The 16,762-nt window shown below is 39.1% G+C and overlaps 1 long non-coding RNA gene and 1 pseudogene across 2 annotated transcripts in view; one reads left to right on the forward strand and one right to left on the reverse strand.

Annotated features, from left to right (window-relative positions):
* The first annotated feature begins 1,933 nt into the window (after nucleotides 1–1,933).
* The window catches only part of LOC134758332 (uncharacterized), a 39,041-nt gene continuing 24,212 nt past the window's right edge, over nucleotides 1,934–16,762 (forward strand). For both annotated transcript variants that reach the window (XR_010133400.1, XR_010133401.1), the window contains exons 1-2: nucleotides 1,934–2,672; nucleotides 6,110–6,218. This is a non-coding gene — a long non-coding RNA (uncharacterized lncRNA). The remainder of the gene's footprint in view (nucleotides 2,673–6,109; nucleotides 6,219–16,762) is intronic.
* Nucleotides 5,460–5,748, reverse strand: LOC109026473 (HIG1 domain family member 1A, mitochondrial-like; annotated as a pseudogene).

Genomic DNA, 16,762 nt, shown 5'->3' on the forward strand with positions numbered 1-16,762 from the left:
ACAGAAGAGAACACCCAGTAAGGAAAATTTTGGGTTGTATTTGCAGGTGGCATAGCCACAAGGCCAGAGCTGATGTTTTCCTGGGCCCGAGGTGGTCTACTCCAAGGCAGATACATTGTAGTTATGGATAAATGGTGCTATTGATCAAATTCTCACATCTGGAAAAGGTCTAGAAAAATTGTTAATTCCAGGCATAGTGAAAGTAGCTCAAAAATATGTATTTTCAAAATGTAAATACGGACAATTACCATTATCCCGCCTCCAATCTCCAAGCTTTTCTTTATTTCATTAATCATTTAAAAAATAAATATAACCTTTTCCTACCTAACCCAGCAAGATAAATGTGTCCTAAGAATTTGCTATTATTATTGCTGTTACTTAAAACATCTTTAGTGAACCAAGCATAGCAGGTATTAATTAATCTGATTTAATTAGAATGAGACAAATTATATTCAGAAATCCCAGTGAAAATTTTAATAAGAAATTTCTTTTCAGAATATGACTTTGATGCAATTTTATTTTTTTCATGAGGTATGGACTAAGGAAGAGGAAGGAAGAGAAAGTAGGTAAAAGGAATTTTTTTTTGCATTGCCATACTGTTAATCAAGACTAAAGACCAGAAGCAGAGAAATGGAATAATTAAAAAGTGATGACAATGTAATATTTAGGCATGCTGTCACACAGAGTCCAACAAAATGGTTTTAGAAATTATCTTTAATTCTTTTACTTACTGGGGAAAAAAATAATCCAGAAAACTATAAAGAGATAAATATTTCCTATTATCCTATTGTTTGAAAATAACTACAGTTAGTATTTTAGTATATAGCCTATTCTACTGTTGCAAAATAGGTGCATTTCTAAGAAATCTCAACTTATCAAAAGAATGTAAAGAAACAGGTAACACTGGTTGAAATTGGAGAAGGATGGCTGGGGAATAGGGATGGAACAAAAATTTCTCATTTAGAAATACTAGCATGTGCCTTTTAGATTTTGTCCTTTACAAGTGTATCTCCTATTAAAATTAAGCCAAATTGCAATTTAAAACTAACATTAAAAAAAATGTTTTAATGGGAACAGAAATGTTAAAACAGTAGAACAGAATTTTAAAAATAGTAATTTTAACAATAAATTTGTTTTCATAACCATAAATGTATTTGGTTATTGCTAGCTTTAATTTTTAAAAGGTAGATCAAAACCTACAAAAGGAAACACAAACTTCCTTGCACTTTCCGCCGCGTATTCAGCACCGTCTAATGCCTCATCACTGTTGCTGTGCAGGTCTGCCTGCAGTACAGTCCATTACAGCCAGGGGAAGCAGCAGCTTTTTATCATTTCCCAGTTCCCAGTCAGTGCTGGTTATTACTAACAGTGATTCATTAAATTATGTTCAATAAGCAGCTAATTGTGCTATGTCCAATTTTTATTAGGGATACTTCAACTGTAGGAGAAATTAATGCCTGTATAATTTTCCAAATGCTTTCCCCAGGCGTGTATACATATACTTTATATAGAAGTTATCTTTTTAAATTTGTTTTTACCAAAAAAAGAATCATAATAAACATACTACTTTAGAAGGTTTTTTTCACCCAACAAAGCATTTTGAAATTCTTCCATGAGAACAAATGTAGATGTAATTCTCATTTTAACTTACCAAATTTCACCTTATCTACAATAAAAGTTTAATCCCTTATGAATGAGATTTATCTTTCAAAAAAGAAATGTATTTGCTTTTCTCCTTTCATACTGCCAGTATTTTCAGTATCTTTATGATGTTACTATATGAACATAAAAAATCAGTGTGATTCCATTACCATTTAAAGCCAGACACTAAGACCAATGGAGGCTGATATTCCTGTAGGCCATAGCAACCCTGGGAAATCTTGCCTTTGCTGAAGCTATACCAAATCCAGAAGTAATTGAAGTCTCCCTAAGGTTTCAGGTCCCCCCAAAGAAGGCAGGAGTTGCGCATTACTCAGCATTCTCAGATCTATTCTAAAGCAGATTATTTTCTTAGATTTTGATTCAATTCCATGCAATTCAAGCATTTTCATTTAATAAGTACAAGGCATTGTGCTCAAGGAGAAGGATAAAAGCTAAACTGGATCATTCTAATTTTCCTGAACACTTACAACCTCGTAGGAAGACATACATACATAAGTAAGTATGATACAAGGAAAATTTGTAAGACAAAATAAATAGAAGTATTGTAAGAAACACAGAAGAGGGATAGATTAATTTAGGCTGAGTGAGGTGGCTTTTGAGTTCCTACTAGAAGGGTGGGTAGGATTGTGACTAGAAGAGAGAGGAAGGGCTGGATGGAGCAACAAGAGTCTGGGCTATTAACACAGGTTTGAGTCAGGCTGACCGGAGCTGTAAAGCCCTTCTCTTTCTCACTGTGTGTTCTTTTCAGTTCTGTCTTCCTGAGGCTGCTGTTTCTGGGCATGGCCAGGGGATCTTCAGACTTTACAAACCGGTTGTGCAGAGCCAGACATTTCAATAAGGAACAAAATGCTGAGTAACAACATGAAGTCAGAGTGTTGCTTGCCAACAGCTGGGAGGCCTGGGTGGTTTCCCAATCTTAAAGAAGCAGAAGGATATTAAAGTGAGCCTCCCAAAGGAAAACGTGGATCTACTTACCAACGCAGAAAATGATACACACGGATTCGATTTAGGTAAGTGCACCCCCTGTGATGACTATTGGTCACTTCCAGATCACATGGACTAACTGTAGGTCTCAACTATTTTGACTTTTTTTTCCAGAACAGACTAATACATAACTAACGGCTTACCTTTGTGAAAAATATTTTATGCACTGTAGAACAGATAATTTTTAGTCCTGGGCCAAAGGGGGAAACTTTGGAGAGAATTAAACAGGAAATGACTGGGCTACAAAGAATTCAGGAGCATGAGTGAAGTGAATAAACAATCCAGGCACAATTGATGAATTCTAGATGTCCTGGGAATAACAGGGCTTGTTGCCAGCTCAGATGGGTGAAATCCTACTCTGATGAAGGGCTCCGGGGCTGCAAGGAGACCACTCCTGCATCCATCACATCAGTGTCACAGGTTTACCACCTGCTCAGCGATTATTCAACATCCTAAGGCCTTTTGCCCCATTACACACGTTTGACCACTTAGTCTAGGAATGAGGTACCAAATACTAGGGAGATCTCATAAAGCCTGCAACTAAAATAAGCAGAGGAATCAGAAGCTGGACAGAGTGACCCAAGGAGGACTGGGGATAACTCAGGAGTTCCTTTTTTTTTTTTCTTTTTGAGACGGAGTCTCGCTCTGTCGCCCAGGCTGGAGTGCAGTGGCGCGATCTCGGCTCACTGCAGCCTCCGCCTATTGAGTTCAAGCAGTTCTCCCGCCTCAGCCTCCCAAGTAGCTGGGACTACAGGCACCCACCACTACGCCTGGCTAATTTTTGTATTTTTAGTAGAGACGGGGTTTCACCATATTGGCCAGGCTGGTCTCAAACTCCTGACCTCAGGATCCGCCCGCCTCGGCCTCCCAAGGAGTTCCTTATTTTAATATTTGCTGAAAATTCTCCACCATAATTTAAACATGTAATTATAAGAAAAATATCTGCTTCTGACTGAATATTTAGAAAACACAGAACTATATAACATAGAAAAAAACCCAAGTCGACCACTGACAAATAATTATTAGGAATACTTCTTTTCATTCTGTGTTCTCTGCACATATGAAAGTAAAAAATTGGAATCATATTGTATATACGGTTTTATATTAATTTTTTTACATAGTCACTTTAATAACAATACGTATGCTATGTTATCACTATAGAATGTAAATTCAGGTTAGACAAGAAAATTTCACAAGTGTAATAAAGCATTCTAATTAGCTGGGCGTGGTGGTGTGCACCTGTAGTCCCAGCTACTCTGGAGGCTGATGTGGTAAGATTGCTTGAGTCTGGGAAGTTAAGGCTTCAGTGAGCCGTGATCATGCCACTGCACTCTAGAGCCTGGGAGACAGAGCAAGACCCCATCTAAAAATATATATATATAAATTAAGCATTTTGCCTTTTATCAAAGTTTGTGTATAGTATCTGGCCAAACCAGCTTGCTCATTAGTCACTTTCATTATAGGTAATTTGTTTAGTTTCTTGTTTATGATTCTTCTGGAGAAAATTTAAAAAGTGTTCTTCACTTACCTTAGCATGAGTGCTTAAAACAGGATGACATTTAAAAATTATTCTAATATAACAGCAGCTAAAATATAATTCTGCACTTATAAAAGAGCTAAACTGGAGTTCATAATTAAGTTATTCTCATGTTTACAATTATGATTCTGAAATAAATACTATTACTATGAAGCTCTATTGTAAGCTTTCTTGATTCGGTTTAGACACACATACATACACTTAAGAGTTGTGAGAGGCGTTACAAGTTGTTAATGTATTCCATGCACGTTTCAGAAGAGTTCTAATAGAGACAGCCAGTTCACAAGACAGGAAGAAGAAAAGTTAGATGAACCAGGGCAGATAAGACTCCTATATAACATACAAAGCATGTGAAATTCTTCAGCAAACTGGGAATACTTCAGGGATGGCCAGCTATCTTCTTCAGAACTAATTTCTTCTTTCTTTTCTTTTCTTTTCTTTTCTTTTCTTTTCTTTTCTTTTCTTTTCCTTTCTTTTCTCTTTCTTTTCTTTTTTCTTCTTTCTTTCTCCCTTCCTTCCTTCCTCCCTCCCTCCCTCCCTCTTTCTCTCTTTCTCTCTTTCTCTCTTTCTCTCTTTCTCTCTTTCTCTTTCTCTCTTTCTCTCTTTCCCTCTCCCTCTCTCTCTTTCTTTCTTTCTTTCTTTCTTTCTTTCTTTCTTTCTTTCTTTCTTTCTTTCCTCCCTTCTTTCATCTTTCTTTTCTGTCTCCCTCTATCACCCAGGCTGGAGTACAGTAACTGCAACCTCCGCCTCCCAGGTTCCGGGGATTCTCATGGCTCAGTCTCCCAAGGAGCTGGGATTACAGGCATGTGTCACCACCCCCAGCTAATTTTGTGTGTGTGTGTGTGTGTGTGTGTGTGTGTGTGTGTATATATATATTTTTAGTAGAGACAGGGTTTTGCTATGTTGGCCAGGCTGGTCTCAAACTCCTGGCCTCTAGTGATCCACCCGCCTTGGCCTCTCAAAGTGCTGGGATTACAGGAATGAGTCACCACACCCGGTCCTAATTTAATCTTTACAGTCTAAGAAGGTGGTTTTAAAGTTTTAACATCATCAAGTGGAATTAGGTGACATGTTTCCTTTGTGTTAACTTGACTTCCCTGAATGACCTAGTTAGTGAACTAGTCACTAGTAATTTGGTCACCAGGCAAATCAAGCATGCAAGAAAGGAAGCCAGTATTCAAAATACCGTGTTATCGTCTGAACCCACTCAAGTAATTTATTTCCAACATAAACATGTAACCTCAATAATGAGATGTCTAACTAAAGTAAGGTCCTCTCACAAGATCAAGACAGCATCCTCCTTCCAAGGCTTAGGCTTTGCCCAGAATTCCTAATACACAGAACAGCCCATACCAACAGTCATTGCTTCTACAACACATGTGGATCAGGAGAAGGGACATTTTAGCATTTCCTCTGCTCTTCCATTTGTATAATCCTTATGGAACAATTGCTGGAAAGCCTGCCATTCCAATGAGAACAAATGGTGGCTCTTCAACTTTTCGAACAAGTTTGGATCCCTGATCTTTATCGTAGGAAGAAAGGGAAACATCTGTGTCTGTTGACATAGTGATTGAAGAATCTTCCTAGAGTGAGAAAATCTCTCACAATCCAACTGACCTCTATATTAATTTTTTATCTAACATTATATTATAGTCATTTGCCATGTTATTAAGCATTGTCGTAAACATTGCTTTTAATGCCTATATAATATTTTATCTTACAGGTGTATGACAATTTATTTAAAAGTTCCCCTTCTTGGGACGCTTAGAGTGTTTCCACATTTTTTAATTATAAATAACACTTATGGACATCTGTACATATAAATCTTTTACCACAAATAAAATTGTTTCCCTAGGATTCACGTAAAAAAACATGGAGCAAGGTTTGAAGCTGTCGAACTCTATGGTTCCTTCTTCTTCTTTCCAGGCAGGCTACATTCAAATGACTTGGAAGAGCAGGTTCTCTGAGCCAGGATACTAAAGTCCCTGTTTAGGAAAGAGCCACGTTGTATGTTTACCCTACCACAAAGATACAGGTGAGAAAAACTGAGACCTGGGATGGTGGACCAAAGAGAGACACTGACAGAATGAGCCCTAGACTTCCAGAGTCTGGGAAACTTAGGCCAGATAAAGACTAGTAGTCTGGCAGTTATTACTGGGAATCACTCCTACTCTACAGCTAGGCGTGTGCCATTCCTCCTGTCCCTTAACTAGAAACTCCCTATGGATAATCTGGCTTCTCATTCCACTGGGAAAATTGAAGCATGCAGTAGAGACCTTCCACAAGCTCCCTCCACCACATCTTACCCACTTGCCTGTCTCTATGCACATAAATATCTGTCTTCTTTTCTTTCAATACCATGTATAGGTTGACAACACTCACATTTTTATATCTCCAGCCCAGATTTCTCCCATGTGTCTTGACTTGATATCTAATTTCCTACATGACATCTCTCTTTGGATGACTAATAATCATCTCAAATGTGTATGTCCAATACCAGACTGCTGATCTGCCTCCAAACCTGTTTTTCCTGTAGTCTTCTGCACATAAGTTGAAGGCAATGCCATCCTTTTACTTTCTCATGCCAAAAAACTTGGAGTCCTTTTTGATTTCTCTCTGTCTCTCACACCCCACATCCCATCCATCAGCAAATATTTGAATCATGTCTCACTGGATACTGCAACCATCTCCTTGCTGATCTCACTGCTTTTCAGCCTATTTCACAACCCAGCGGTTGAAATAGTTCTTTTAAAACATAGGTCAGATCATGTCATTTCTCAAACGTACCAAATACTTCCATTTCACTCAGAGTAAAATACAAAGTCCTTATAATTGCCATACACAATCTGCCCCCTCCCCATCTCCTTACCCATCTCACTTCATGTCCTGCTATTTTCTCCTTTGTTTGTCTCTGCTGCAGCCACACTGGCCTTCTTACTGTTCTATAAATATGCCAGGCACTTTCCTGCCTCAGGGTCTATGTACTTCCCATGCTTTCTGCTCTTCCAGATTTCTGCAGAGCTCATTTCCTACCTCCTTTATGTCTTTACTTGTTCATCTTCTCATGTGACTTTCCTACCATGTTTAATTGCAAACTCCTGCCCCCAACACTCCATGTCTCTCTTTCTACCTTATTTTTCTCCATCATGCTTATCACTCACCAACAGACCTCACTTATTTGGTTTATTGTCTGCCTGTCCCTACTGACAGACAGTTCTTTTATCTATTTTGCTCATTGCTGTATACTTAGCACCTAGATAGTGCCTGGCACATATTTGGTGCTTCAAATACACTTGCTGAATAAAGTACGGGCATGCTATGAAAAGGCATAGATAGGTAAGGACTTCTGGGTCCAGATTGTGAGAAAGTCATTGGCACCAAGATGTTTTCACTCAATTTTCTGAGTCCTATTACAGAATCCTGGCCAAAAGTATAATACACCAAAGAACCAGAATTATCATAGGTGAAGTAAACCAGGCCAATTGTTTTCTAGATCCTCTTAGGTATTTTTGCGATTTATACATGTTATGGGAAATTTTAAACTTGTCTATACTAAAGCAAATTAGAATGCTTTGATAAAGCTTATTTTGGATTTCTCAGTGCTTCTCCTTGGTCACAGAATATGGCAAGGGGTTCTAGAAATAGATTTAGTGGGGGAAGGAAAGAAACTAACATGGAATTGAGTGACTTCTAAATTTCTAGACCCCTTACATCTCATTTAAACTTTTGACAACTTTTGAGTCAAGAAACATTATTCCAGTTATGAATATATACAAATTGAGGTTCGGGCCTGGTGAAATGGCTCATGCTGGTAATCTCAGCACTTTGGGAGGCCAAGGCAAGAGGACGGCTTGAGCCCAGGATTTTGAGACCAGCACAGGCAACACAGCAAGACTCTCTCTCTACAAAAAAATTAAAAATTTATCTGGGCATGGTGACACACACCTGTAATCTCAGCTACTCAAGACGCTGATCTGGGAAGATCACTTGAGCCTAAGAAGTCAAGACTGCAGTGAGTCATGATCGTGCCACAGCACTCCAGCCTGGGTGACAGAGCAAGACCTTGTCTCAAAAAACAAAAAAAATCAAACTGAGGTTCAGAGAGAATTATTAATTTCTCCAATTTTGCACAGCCAGCAAATGGCAGGCTTAGAATTCCATCCACTAGCTAACTGAGTAGTATAGGACCTAGACCAAGCTTGTCCAACCCACGGCCCACAGACTGCATGCGGTCCAGGACATCTTTGAATATGGCCTAGAACAAATCTGTAAACTTTCTTAAACATTATGAGATTTTTTTGCGATTTTTTTTTTTTGGAATTTCTTTTTTTTTAATTATTATTATACTTTAAGTTTTAGGGTACATGTGCACATTGTGCAGGTTAGTTACATATGTATACATGAGCCATGCTGGTGCGCTGCACCCACTAACTCGTCATCTAGCATTAGGTATATCTCCCAATGCTATCCCTCCCCCCTCCCCCCACCTTGCGATTTTTTTTTTTTAAGCTCATCAGCTATCATTGGTGTTAGTGTATTTTATGTGTGGCCCAAGACAATTTTTCTTCCAATGTGGCCCAGGGAAGCCTTGAACACCCTGACCTAGACTTTATAGCTAATAGCTTGACAAATTAGGTGACTTAGGAGAAACCATTTAATATTTGTCTCAGTTGTCTGCCAAAAAAAAAAAAAATGTAAATTCACTTCAGACACACATCTTAGAATAACCCAGGGTGATAATTTCAGATTTTTCTGGCTCTTGTTTATTTCTTAGCTCCTTCAGAAGAAAGAAAATGTTCTAAATGTTAGGATCCACTGGGGCTGTTATGTTTCCTAGTTCAAATCTTTAAACTGTTGTTAAACCACAACAATTACCACAAGCACAGAGCCTCCTGGAACATTTTCCCAAGTAAAACAAATACTCTAGCTGTGTGAGGGTGTCAGGCAAAGCTAGAAATGGGACTCCTTGCTGGCTATCCATGTGAAGGGCTTTGTTTAAGGAAATGCTATGTTGCCAGCACAGTCACTTGTCAAAGACAATAGCTGTTGGCAAAGCATTAATATGTGAGGATTGGGAGAGCTGCCAGTGGAAGCAAACTGTTTTGTGGTGTGTACAATGTTGTGCTGGGACATCAGCTGAAGTTCACCATTGATGACCATCTGAAAACTGCCTTCCACGCATAGTACACTCAAATGGACAACTCAGCAAATTGAAGAATGAATTTCTAGGGAGAGGCAACATGGTATAATTAATGAAAAAAGAACTAGAATAGAAGTGAAAACCCCTCATTTTAATTCCAATGTTGTGACTCTGATACCTCCTTTAATTTCCCTGCATCATTTTCCTTATTCACTCACTTACCCAGGCACTCATCCAGGCATCCAGCAAGTATGTATTGAATGCCAACTTGTATTCAAGGCACTGGGTCAAATGATGTGATCGTTTCATGATTCTGCTTTATATATGTTAGAGATAATAGTCCCATCTGCCTCAAATTGATGTAATGAGGATGAAAACCCAGTTTCCACTTTGGTAGAAATGGAAATATGTTTGTCTTGCCTACTTCAAGGATCTATTATGAGAATCATAAGAGATAATTATGTGGGTATACTTAATGAACTTAAAGTGTTAGATAGATATGCGAAAAATAAGCAAATAAATACTTTGTCCAGAACAAAACTTACATCATTGCTGAATATTACTTGGGGAGAGAGGCAGAGAGAGAGACAGACAGAGACAGAGAAAGAAAATGCAAATGAGATCCAGTGCCATTTACCTATTCTTTTCTTTTTTCAGTGAAAGCAAGACTTACAAAGATAAAAAATAGAAGTTAGTTTCAATAATTATTTTTATAATTTTTTCAGTGAAAATCCACAGACAAGAACCAAACTCATGGTTCTCAAACTATACTCTTATACTGATTATCAGTAGTTTTAGGTGTTTGGGTTCTGAAATTCAATGCTAGGACTGGGAGTAGAGGATTTTATTGCTAATATATCAGGATTAGGTTTTGCTGCACATTAAAAAAATAAAAATAAAAAAAGCAAACTACCAAAGCCTAAAGCAAGCTGGAATTTGGGGGTTTCTTTCCTCAGATAAAAGGAGTTGGAAGAGAAACTATCTAGCTATGGCCACTCCATAATATCATCTGGGACCCCCAGGCTCTTTTCTCTATTATCTTAACACATGGCTTTTATTATTAAGGTCATCTCTGGGCTGCTGAAGCTCCAGTTATCACACCTGCGTTGCAAGCCAAAATAAGAAGGAGATGCAGAAAGTATCACCCCCAGCTGAGTAAAATTCTGTTAAGTAGCCCTTCTAGACATTTTATCTAGGAATTATGCTTTCATATCTTTGACAGAGATTAGTCACGTGGCCACAGTTAGCCACAGGGGAGACTGGGAAATGTAGTTTTTGTCTTGAGAGAGATTCTGCTGGGATAAGAATCAAGGTTAGGCAACTAGCTATCTTTTCCACACAAAATATTACAGAAAAAAGATGTTAATGGATAGAACATTCTCAATTACACATTTTTCTCCATACCTTTTACATATTCCTTTGGTTTTAAGAATATTATCATTCTCCTATAATAGTATGCAATAGTATATGATTCAAAACATAATTATATACTGGATTTTTTTTAACAATCTAAGTATTTATATTTCATTTTATCCTACAAAGAGCAACATGATTTTCAGTTGTCTTATCACATGAATATATTCGAGCCCCATTAATCCAAATCAAATAAAATTATGGAAATCTAGAAATCCATTCTGTATGGAACCAAGCTAACAGCGTTCCATCTTCTAACAGCCTTAGCCCAGGAGCATTTACCAGTAAGCATATTGATTTGAGCATCAGCATAAAATAAGGCATCCCTGAATTTTTACCAACAAAGAAAAGTGTCCTTGCACTGTGGCCACAGCATGTGTATCTTTCTACATCTGCCCTCAAATTCCCAACAACATGATTGTGCTCTGAGTGGAAGCCTCTTGGGGTTCTGTGTTGCCTTCATCCATATAAGTATATGTAGGTCTTTCTGTTCATTTAGAGTTTGCCTTTTGTGTGTGTGACAGGGTCTTACTCTGTCATCCAGGCTAGATAGAGTGCACCAGTGTGACTGCAGCTCACTGCAGACTTGACTTCTTGGGCTAAAGAGATCTTCCTGCCTCAGCCTCAGCCCCTGACCCCTGACCCCCAGGAATTACTAGTGCATACCACTATGCCCAGCTAATTTTTTATTTTTTATTTTTTAGAGATGAGGTCTGATTATGTTTCCCAGGCTGGTCTCAAACTCCTGGGCTCAAGTGATCCTCCCACCCCACTGTCCCAAGTGTTAGAGCACATCATGGGTGTCAGCTACTGCACCCAGAGAGAATCTGCCTTAAGACTTTAAAGAATTCTGAGCAATAGTGTCTGAGGGGCTGATTCCCTAACCCAACGAGGATTACAAACCAGCTGGGTTATGAAAGAGCAGCAGCCATCCAAAACTGTCCTGATTGGGGAAGTGAACTCTGCATGCCACAAAGCAGGAATGGCAGCCAAATGAGAAACATATGCTCTGGATTCTGATGCAAAGTTTTTATTTCTTTAAAAACAACTGCATTAAAGTGACATAAACTTAAATTTAATCCAATTTGGACCTTACTGGAAAACAGTATGAATTTTGGATGAAATATTTTGGAGAAATTTGAAATATCTACTATGTTATGTGACCTTAGACAAAGAACTTAACCACACCAAGTTCTTGTTATTATATGAATAATAACAATAATGTCAAATAGTAATAATAATGCCAAAAGAACTGACAGTCTTTTTGAAGATTACTGTGTCAAGAGTGTAAGTTACATTAGAAAGTTACACATGCTGGCTGAGCACGGTGGCTCACGCCTGTTATCCCGGCACTTTGGAAGGCTGAGGTGGATGGATCACCTGGGGCCAGGAGTTCAAGACCAGCCTGGGCAACATAGTGAAACCCTGTCTCTACTAAAAATACAAAAATTAGCTGGGCATGGTGGTGGGCGCCTGTAATCCCAGCTATGTGGGAGGCTGAGTCACGAGAATTGCTGGAACCCAGGAGGCGGAGGCTGCAGTGAGCCAAGATCGTGCCACTGCACTCCAGCCTGGGTGACAGAGAAAGATTCCAAAAGAAAAGAAAAGAAAAGAAAGATGGGAAGGAAGGAAGGAAGGAACGGAGGGAGGGAGGGAGGGAGGGAAAGATACACGTGCTGTGGCCACAGTACAAGGACATTTTTCTTGGTTGGGAAAAATTCAGGGGTGCCTTATTTTATGCTGATGTTCAAATCAATATTCTAAGTTATAATAAGGCTGTTACATTAGACTCTTGACACAGTAATCTTCAAAAAGTAATGCTATATTATTAAATAAGTGTACATAAAATAACTTACTGGTCATTCTCTACTTAGTCCAAGGATTTTGTCACTAACCTGCTAAAATTCTTTTAGCAAGACTTTTAATTAGAGGTCAAAAATTTACTCACTCTAATGAGGGACTTGAATTTTACAATCTGTAATAACCGACTTGACGCTGGGCCTTATTATCTTGGATTCTTTCATCTTCCTTGGGTTGTTCCTTAATTCTGGGCATTTTGCTGCCCATTATCTCTCTCTTTAAAGGTTGGCAAAGAGACATAGCAACAATTCTGGTAAACAGAGCAAATGGAAATGGAAATGAGCCAGAGGTGTGCTCAGTAGAATGTCATGTCATGTATTGATCAAATGGCACAGAGAACCCAGGCTCTGGAGTCAAGAGTGGGAAGCTATTGTCATAAACTATTCTACATTGGCCCGTAACTTGACCCTTAACAAATCATACAACCTCAGAGACTTCATCTATAAATTGAAAGTGTTAATATCATATACCTTTTAAGATTTTTTGGCCAGATGCAGTGGCTCATGCCTGTAATTCCAGCACTTCGGGAGGATCACTTGAGCTCAGGAGTTAGAGACCAGTCTGGGCAACATAGTGGGACCCTGTTTCTACTAAAAATAAAAAAAAAAACTAGGCAGGTGTGGTGGGGCATGCATGTAGTCCGAGCTACTCAGGAGGCTGAAGCAGGAGGATCTCTTGAGCCTCGAAAATCAAGGCTGCAGTGAGCCATGATCAGGTCACTGCACTCCAGCCTGGGTGACAAAGGGAGACCCTGTCTCAAAAAAACATGCAAAAAAATATTTGTCAGGATTAAATGATGTTACCTATAAAGTATTGTGGGCAATGTGTTAATTGTTACCTATTATTATTAACCAACACCATTATGAGATATCTCTATATGTTAGCAACAGAAATAAATTTATCCATTTATTTCAAACAGTATTTGATTCAATGCAATTCTAGTACAATAGAATATTCCTAGAATGATAATAATATGACTAAGTTTGTTTTTAGGTCATTTCAATAAGAAAATTTAGACTTCGTTATCTATTTGTCAATGCTTATTTAATCCATAGTTCATTCTGAGTCCCTCGCCACTTTTACATTGTCCTTTTCGGGTGTCTTTCACAGCCCTGTGGCTTTAATGCGTTGCTGTCTTCCCAATTCACAGTTCAGTTTCATCAGCACTCCTGTTTCCTGTTTTGTCACTGTCTAGGCTGCCTGTTTTGCACCTCGAACTCCTTCCTCTTCCTCTTCAAAGGATATCGTCAACATTTCCAGTAGGGATGGGCAATGAATGCCACAAGCGTTTCTTGCTGCAGCTCTTCCTTTTCTTTCTTTTTCTTTTTTTAACCTCCTTTGAACCTTCATAAGCTTCCTGTAATGACTGTGTCTCTGTTTCAACTATTTCAGTATTTCTGTGGCTTTTGATTTTGATCTGGATTCACGTCTTCCAGCCAAAACCATCTCAAACAAGTAGTTTGAGGTTTTTGCTGGAAGGTAATTTGAATTTGTTTACATGGCCACCAACTCCCAATTTTAGATGTCCTGAGATTTCTGGAGTAGAGGATTGGCCTTACCAGATTACCTTTCTCTTATTAGCACTATTATTAGCAAAGATGGGCTCTTTTGTTTGTGAGCTAATCATACTTCTTATAATTCTAAATAACTACTTCTAAATCAGGAGAATTAGAAAAGTCTTTCATTTCAGCAGGGTTGAAAAAAGGTTAATTAAAGTCATCCACAGACATAGATATAGCAACATGATTTGATATACATACATCAATAAGAATAGTCATGCACACACATACACAGAAACACACAATTATTCCTTTACAATCTTCTGGCATCTTTTCTGCAAGGAAGCCACAAACACAAACTGGATATGAACAAAATAACTCAGCAGATGACCAATGACCTCTTCCTCCTTCTCATCCTCCTCCTTCTCCTCCTCCTTTTTCTTGTTTTGCCATCATTGTTTAGGTGAAGCGCAAAACAAGTCCCAAATATTTCTGGGCTACTCTCAAATTATTGGGCTCTGTGGCGTGTGCATTTGAATGTTAATTCAATAAATATTCACTGAGCACCTACTATGTCCCAGGTCCTCACAATACAGCTGTGTACGAAACAGACCAGATCCCTGCCATCTGGAACCTCGTACTTGGGTGGGTGATCAGTTTCCAGAATCAGACAGTCTGCTCATTTGAGAAAACTCCTGTGTGGTTCAAGATTCCAGAGGAGAACACTGAGACAGGAGCAGACTGGGTTTATCATATGCCCCATCTCGTGGTTTCCTAACAGGCGAAATGCAATACAGAGAGGGGTATTGCTCATCCTTCCTGTTTCTGTCACTCAGACAGGAGCTAGATAGTTCCTTTCCTACCAAGCTAAGACTTTTGCTCTCACCAAGTGAGAAGGTCCCTCTTACTTTACAATATTTCTGACCTGAACCCTGGCAACCATAAATCTACTTTTTTTTTTTTTTTTTTTTTTGAGATGAAATCTTGCTCTTGTACCCCAGGCTAGAGTGCAATGGTGCCATCTCGGCTCACTGCAACCTCCGCCTCCCGGGTTCAAGTGATTATCCTGCCTCAGCCTCCCGAGTAGCTGGGATTACAGGTGCCTGCCACCATGCCCGGCTAATTCCTGTATTTTTAGTAGAGACGTGGTTTCAACATGTTGGCCAGGCTGGTCTCGAACTCCTGACCTCAGGTGATCTGCCCGCCTTGGCCTCCCAAAGTGCTGGGATTACAGGCGTGAGCCACTGCACCTGGCCCACAAATCTGCTTCTATCTCTCACCTTGCCTTGACTTTCACCACAAGACAGAATAGTTCCCCTTAGAGACTTTCATTTGCTCTGTGGTATCACTCTTCAGACTGCCTGAGATACATACTGGAAAATGCCACCTCTTAAAAGGCACCACTAAGTTCTTAATTGAATCCACACTTTAGTCTTTTATCCTTTCGATTTCTATGGTAAAGAACATAGGCCCTGTATTTGCTACTCATATCTCCCATTCATTTGTGTGTGATTATGTAGGTTTTTTAGCTTACACACAGCTATAAAGCATTTTCCAAGTCTTTTTTATATTATCTAGTTTGCATGAAATAAGGATGTAGGAGTATGTTTGGCTTTTGGCTATAGAGAGTTGGAAGTATTTCTAAAGATCCACTCTCTTCTGAGCTCTCTTACTGTTCTTATTTTCAACTAACATAAATTGGAAAATAAAGATTGTGTGGGTATAAAATGAATGCTTGCAATGTTTGTCATTTTTGGAACTCTATTTCTGTGGCTCTTGACTTTTTTTAAGATGGCTTCACCTAAAAGTTGCTAAGGCCAGGCCAGAGCTCTTCTTATAAACAAATGACAGGGGACATGATAGCCCATAATGAATTCAATCTGGGCTATCTGTGGCTTTGTGTGTGGATAAAAAATAAAAGCTAATTTTGAGTACAAAGAAAATGAATAAAGCCTCTTGCCACTAAGATAGTTAAGACTGTCGGAAGGCAACATCATTCTATGCAGCTGGACCTATGCCCTTCCACAGATGGGAACAATGCCATATGGTTAGGGAGCTTGGCTGTTACCCAAGTGGCTCCTATTCAGTTCTCCATTTGAGCAAGAGTTGAGAGGAGGTGGAGAATAGTATTTGGGAGACTTCCTGGGTTCAAGTCCTGCCTCTACCACTTATTTGCTATGTGCTTTCTTAGTAACCTGAAGCAACGAATAACAGTATTCGCCTCATAGGGTTGTTGTAAGGTTTAATTGAGATAGTGCACATTATGCATGCTGCCTACCTGGCACATAGTAATAGGTGGGAGGTATTATTACTGTGATGATGATGAGGGGTGTCCAGGGGGAGACCAGTCTGAATGTACCTGGTAGACTCAGTAGGTTACTGGAAGTCAGGAGTCACAAATGTGAACCAGGCAGCAAGCTTTAGAAGGTGATTGACAGGGCAAATTGGCAGGGATTGTTAAGAAAGATACAGAGAATGCTGGTAAAACCAGGAGGAATAAGGATGCCTTTTTCTCTTATTGGAGCAAAGAGGACATTACCTGGTCTGTATCCAACTAGACAAGGGCCTGAACCTTAGAGAAGATGTTGAACCCCACTAGCATTAGTTAAGGTCAAACAAGGCAAAAGCGTTTGGTTTTCTGTTTATTTGCCTGGTTTGGGATATTCC

Source organism: Gorilla gorilla, chromosome 3 (assembly GCF_029281585.2).
Source record: "Gorilla gorilla gorilla isolate KB3781 chromosome 3, NHGRI_mGorGor1-v2.1_pri, whole genome shotgun sequence".
Classification (NCBI taxonomy): domain Eukaryota; kingdom Metazoa; phylum Chordata; class Mammalia; order Primates; family Hominidae; genus Gorilla; species Gorilla gorilla.